Consider the following 7,500-nt stretch of genomic DNA (forward strand, 5'->3'; position numbering starts at 1 on the left):
TTGGAGGGAGTTGGGAGAAGGCTCCATTTAGACATGTATTTATGGAGCTCCACATGAATGGTAATCCTTGAGCTGATCACGTTTAGGTCTAGAGATATGAAGCTGGCTAAAGTCTGCGTATTCGCTACAATAAATTAGGATTGATTTAGCTGTTGTGCCCACGAACTACTGGAGTAAATCATAATCTCTTAGTCTGGAGACTTGTGCTTTCACCAATCATGGCTTCCGGACTCCAACTCTCTTCAAACACGTGTACATGTGAATACATATGTATATGTAAATGTATATATATGTATATAATATATATATATATATATATATATATCTATATATATATATATATATATATATATATATATATATATATATATGTATATATATATTCGTATGATTACATATGTATACGGACACGTATATGTATATGTATATATATGTATAAGTATATGTATATGTATATGTATATGTATATGTGTATATGTATATGTATATGTATATGTATATGTATATGTATAACGTCGACTAACTAAACCAACATAAGAATATACGATAAAGCACGACAGCAATGCGAGATTGTCCACAAGGATAGTGCTGGAAAACTACAGTCCATAACAACAACAATATATGCATGTATATACTGTACATATGTGTACATACAGTATGTACATATATGTGAAATGATATGGTTAGACGCTACAAACTCCAACGTATAGGGAGGCTAGGACGGTGCCCTATACAGAGGACTATTTGGGTGGAATTGAATAAACCATGCCTTAGTTCAACTTTGCCAGTGTCAGGGTTCGAACCACCATTCCCTCGACCTTTGCTCCAAATAAAGGCACCCTAACCCGCTCGGCCAGTGAGATTCCGTATATATATATATATATATATATATATATATATATATATATATATGTATATATATATATATATATATATATATATATATATATATGTATGTATATATATATGTATGTATATATATATATGTATATATATATATATATATATATATATATATATATATATACATGTATATATATATACATCAATCAGTCTATTACCACAGGTCTCTCTTACAGGAGACCCACGGCCCGCGGGTAACCGGCACGATCCTCTGGATAGGTCCATAAATCACTCAAAGATGAAATACTATTCTATTGCCAGAGAATGATAAAGGTGTGGTGAGATCCAATGCGAGATGACCATTATCTTTGGTGTAATAATTTCATCAAAGGGTGTCACTGGTCTGGCCTGTTCTATGTTTCTTATTGCTGGATGGCGACCTGAACGTAGTCGGGATTTTATATAATAACATGAAAATGAAGGAGACTGAAAAAGAGACCATAAGACCTATACTGAGAAGTTGAATGTCTATTACCAACTATCATCTCCATCTATAAGAACATAAGAATGGAGGAGACTGGAAGAGACCATAAGGCCCAAACTAGACAGTTCAATATCCATTACCACTTATCATCCCCATCCATAAGAACAAACATAAGAATGGAGTAGATTGCAAGAGACCATTAGGCCTACACTACGCAGTTTTATGTCCCTTACCATCTATCGTCCCCATCCATCAATACATAAATAAAAATAAAACTTTTTCTGAATGACTTTGAAATGACTTCAGTGGTGAAGGTATCTGGGGGACACTTCTGTAAGGATATTTACGAGATATTGCTAGGTGAGTGAATTGGCTATACAATACCGGTTCTCGACTACCGATACTATGCCATGCTCAAGAGAATGAGCGAGGAAGACAGCGACGAAGATGATAGGTCGCCAAAACGTAGGTTCCACGAAGAAAAATACTCCGAGGTAGAATCTGACGAAGGCGAACCGGCTTCTAAGAAACAAAACGTATCTGTAGATTCTATGACCAAATAAACCAGAATATTTGTATAAATAACACTTTTATTTTCATACATTTTAAGTCACAAAGGAACGGAGCCCAGGCCGCGAAGCAGGCCAAGCGCCGCATTTGTTTACAACAAAATGAAGAATGACTTGGAAATGACCTCAGTGGTGGCGGTGTTTGGGGGGACACCTCCGTAAGGTTATTAACGGGATCTCGATGAAGAATCTGATGCCAGTTCCACTCAAAGGAGCCCGGCAAAACAATTAAAAAGTTGTATTCCTCCCAAATAAAATTCATTATAAAAATCCCATGCTTTTAATGCCCTAATTAGTTTACATACAAATACAAAGTTCATTAAAATCAGTCCGAAGGGCAGCGCGCGAAGCGAGCAGCGCCGCAGGCCAAGTGCCCATGGCGAAGCCGGCGCTTATAAGAGCATAAGAATATAAGAATGGGGGAGACTGTAAGAGACCATAAGGCTTATATGAGACAGTTCCATGTCTATTACCACTTGTCATCCCCATCCATAAAGTTGTCTAGCCTTTTCTTAAAACGACCAATAGTTTCATCGCTCACTGGTACATGGTTACTAAGTCTATTCCATTCGTTAACCACCACGTTGGTAAACCAGTTCTTGCCTATTTCCTTCTTGGATCTATATTTGTCCAATTGAAACCCATTACTACGAGTCCTGATCAGTTGCCTTAACATGATGACCTTGCCTGCATCATCATTGTTAAAGTTCTTCATACACTGCGGTTCTTGGTTGTCCTAAGAGTTTTTTTTTTCTTTTTCTTTTTAATAATGTCTGGAAGATTTCGCTAAAGCAGGCGAAGGAGTGTTCCACCCTTCATTTTATTTTATCTATTAATTTTTGTCTATTCATTTATTTATTTATTTATTTATTTATATTATTTTTGGCAGCGTTTTCTACTTTTCATTCTATTTCATGTTTTACATTGTTTAATTTAACTTCATTTTATGGTTGTTTTGTATCTTGTATATTATTCTATCTTATTCTATTCAATTTTATCTTATTTTTGCTTGATTCTATTCTATATTTTATTTTGTTTTATTTATACTATATTATCTTATTTTGATTTATTTTATTCTACTTTTATTCTCTTATATTTAATTTTATTTTTTACCTTACCTTTTATATAATTGTTACTGTTATTGTTATTGTATATGTATATATATATACATGTGTAATAAAACCACTTGGGAAATAAAATGAAAGGTGACCGAACGTTTTCGTCTATTTAAGACATTTTCGTCTTAAATAGACGAAAATGTTAGGTCACCTTTCATTTTATTTTTCAAGTGGTTTTATTACACATTTTGTGAATCACGTGATTTTGCGAATTATTCGCATATATATATATATATATATATATATATATATATAAATATATATATATGTATGTATGTATATATATATGCATATATGTATGTGTATATGTATATATATATATATATATATATATATATATATATATATATATATATATGTATGTATGTATGTATATGTGTGTCTATGTATGTATGCATGTATATATTACTTATATTTTATTGGCCCGTTTGTACTGATTCGTTGTATATTTATTATTGTTATTATGCTTTGCTCTGTTCTCTTTGCTTAATGTTCTTTCCTGTTTTCATGTTTTATCTTTTTTTATGTTTATTATTATTATAATCATCATCATCATCATCATCATCATCATCATCATCATCATCATCATCATCATCATCATCATCATCATCATCATCATCATTATTATTATTATCATTGTCATCATCACTGTCATCATCATCATCATCATCATCATCATCATCATCATCATCATCATCATCATCATCATCATCATCATCATCATCATCATCATCATCATCATCATCAATTTACCATTGATTTATTATCAATTTATTATCAATTCATCATTATCATTATTTTCGTTAATAACATAATAATCTGTTTTTCTCCCCGTCTTCTTTTCTGCGTGAGGGGACGGAGAGGGGGGAGGTCGCCGAATTAATGAAGCGGCCTTGCTGTGGGTGTGCTGTGTCCTGCGACACTGCTTCTGACCCAGGGCAGTGGACAGGATGCAGGGATGACCTTTCATCCAGGAGGTGCCAAGATGTGAAGGAGGGAAGAGGGTAGTGGAGTATGTAGGGGATGGAATGGATGGGAGTGGTTTATATGCCTTTTTCTCTTTGGCTACCTCTCGTGTAAAGGGGAAAAGAGCCTTTGGTGTATGTATGTATGTATGTATGTATTTATGTATGTATGTATGTATGTATGTATGTATGTATGTATGTATGTATGTATGTATGTATGTATGTATGTATATATCTATGTATGTATGTGTGTGTGTATGTATCTATTATCATTATTTTTTTCACTCTTCTGGATCTACCTATTGTGGTGATCAATGATAACGATAATAATAACAGTAATAACTAACAACATAACAATAACAGTAACAATAATGATGACTTAGACAGCGACAAGGTTATTAAAACAATAACAACGGTATTATCAGTAGCGCCATTAATAACAAAAACCAAATGAATTTGCAATAGATTCAACAACAACAACAACAACAACAACAACAACAACAACAACAACAACAACAACAACAACAACAACAACAACAACAACAACAACAACAACAATAGCAATTACAAGAATACCACCGTCAGCATTAATACCAGCACCATCAACAACAACAACAACAACAACAACAAAAATAGCAAAAACAAAAATAACACCATCAACAACAGCAATAACAATAGCAATAACAAAAATACCACCATCAACAACAGGAATAACAGCAAGATTAACAAATATAAGATTACCACCGTCAGCATCAATACAAGCACAAACTACAGCAACAATAATAGAAATAACAAAAATACCACCATCAACAACAGCAATAACAACAACAACAATACCAATTGCAAGAATATCACCGTCAGCATGAATACAAGAACAATATCGATAACAAAAATACCACCATCAACAACAGCAATAACGACGACCAAAACCTCAATTCGAAGATTGAAGCAAGAAGAGGTGGTCATTTGTAGAAAGCTTTCGCATTCCAAATGGACCATAAATCACCAAGGCCGTTGAGTGGTGGGGAATTTGTCCTTGGGCAAAATAATAACGACGCCTGACATCAATCTTGGAAAAAAAAAAGATCACAAGCCTCAGGACCAAGCCTAAGTCAAGCATATATACACATATACAGGATGCAGCAAGTGGTTTGCCTGGGTCTTGGCTCTAGCACAGAGAAGCAGCGCAAATGATTTGCATTGCTAATGCAGACATCTGTGTGACTTCCCCTATTAGTCTAACAGGCCTAGGATTCTCACTCGCTTGAGCTGCAGAGTATCCGGCATATATATATATATATATATATATATATATATATATATATATATATATATATATATATATATATATATATATATAATATATATATATACATATACACGATGGGGCTTATAATAACGATAACTATGGCAATTATGATTATGATGGTAACAATAATAATAATTATGATAATTTGTAAAACATTCACAAATACACTTGAGTATCAAATTTGCTGAAGATTAAACTTGGACTGAACATCTCAAAATAGACGAAAACGTTTAGACTCTTATTTCCCACTGATACACACACACAAACACACGCGCGTACACACACACACACACACACACACACACACACACACACACACACACACACACACACACACACACACACACACACACACACACACACATGCCGAAGTGGTAGCGTCCGCGGCCACCACTACGGCGGTCCGGGTTCGAATCTCGCCCAGGGCTAAAATAATTTCAGTATCGCTGCACTGTGAATCGTTACTCCAACTCTCGTGGGCGGGGAGTTGGGGATGTGTGTACGTGTCAGGTCACAGCATTACCCATAGATCGGTCATATGAGCTCTGATCTCTCTTCCGGAAGGGAAATAGCTGTCGATCACGAGTCCAATACGTGATCCAAGACCATGGTGAATCACACACACACACACACACGCATTGCGCAGATAGCGAATATAAAACTTTCAAACTTGACTGTACGAGACATGAAACACGACATCTCCAACAAAACATGTCTCTCTTTCCCTCTCTTTTCCTCTCTCTCCCTCTGTCCCTCTCTCCCTCTTTTCCCTCCTGTCGATATACCGGTCGTATTGACAAGTCCCGCCGGGTCGTCAACAATCCATGCCGGTATCAACCGGTACCTGGTTCCCAGAACCTAGAGCTGGTAAGTGTTTGACCTGACAGTGAATGACCTTAGAATACACACGGTAACTATACGCGATTCTTGTGTTCGTAAGTGAATGAATGTAGATGTAATTTGAGTACCAGGGGAGAGAGAGGGGGAAGAAGTGGGGAGTGGTGAAGGGGAGAGGGCGAAAGTAGGGGGGGAAGAGAAAGGGAAAGGGGGAAGGGGAGAGGGGAGGGGAGGGGAAGAGGGGGATGGACAAAGGGGAGTATAGAGAGGAGAGGAGGGAGGAGAGAGCGGGGAAATTGTTAGTGAGGGGAGGAGGAGAGAAGAGGAGGAGGGAGGAAGGGGAGAGGAGGAAAGTAGGGGGGAAGAGAAAGGGAAGGGGAGAGGGGAGGGGAGGGGAAGAGGGGGATGGACAAAGGGGAGTATAGAGAGGAGAGGAGGGAGGAGAGAGTGGGGGAAATTGTTAGTGAGGGGAGGAGGAGAGAAGAGGAGGAGGAGGGGGAAGGGGAGAAGGAGGAAAGTAGGGGGGGAGAACGGAAAGGTAGAGGAGGAAGGGGACAGGGGAAGAGAGGGGAAGAGAGGATGGATGAGAGGGAAAGAGGGAGGAGAGAGCGGGGGGAACTGGTGAGGGAGGGGAGGGGAAGAGAGGAGGAGGATGGAGGAACAGGAGAAGGAGGGACGGGGGAGGAAAAGAGTATAAAGGGGAAGAGAAAAGAAGAGAAAGGACGAGGGAGAGTAAAGAGAGAAGGAACGCGTAGATGAGGGAATGGAGGAGAAATGAGAGGGAGAGAAGAGAAGAGGAGGGTGAGGGAGGAGAGAGGGGAGTGGGGGAGTAGGAGACGGGGGAGAGGGAGGGGGAGAGTGGAAAAGGGGGAGGAGGTGGAAATTGGGTAATCACAATTATTTCAGCAATCTGAATTGGACATTCAGGAGTCGCGAACTGAAGGTCATCAGATTTGAAACTCACTTGCCGAGGTCACTAGATTAATCAGTTAATTGATATGTTCATTTATTCATTTAATTATCTATTCATTCATTTGCATATGTGTTTATTTGTTTATTTTCATGCATTATGTATTTGGTTATTCAATTAATTGCTAAGTTGAATAATTAATCAATTATCTTTATTCATCCACTCATTTGTCAATTTCTTGGTTTATCTATTCATTTATTCATTTATCTATTTTTTTATTTATTTATCTACTTGTTTATCTATATATCTATTTATTCATTTAAATTTCTATATACCCATATATTTCTTATTCATTCATTGACTTGTTTGTTGTTTATATTTGTTTATTTGCTTGTTTCTTTATTCATCTATATATTCACTTTCCTTCTAATTTACTAGTTTTTATATATATTGATCTATTCAGTG

The sequence above is a fragment of the Oratosquilla oratoria genome, chromosome 4, assembly GCF_046742065.1.
Source record: "Oratosquilla oratoria isolate Oo_2021 chromosome 4, ASM4674206v1, whole genome shotgun sequence".
In the NCBI taxonomy this organism is placed as follows: domain Eukaryota; kingdom Metazoa; phylum Arthropoda; class Malacostraca; order Stomatopoda; family Squillidae; genus Oratosquilla; species Oratosquilla oratoria.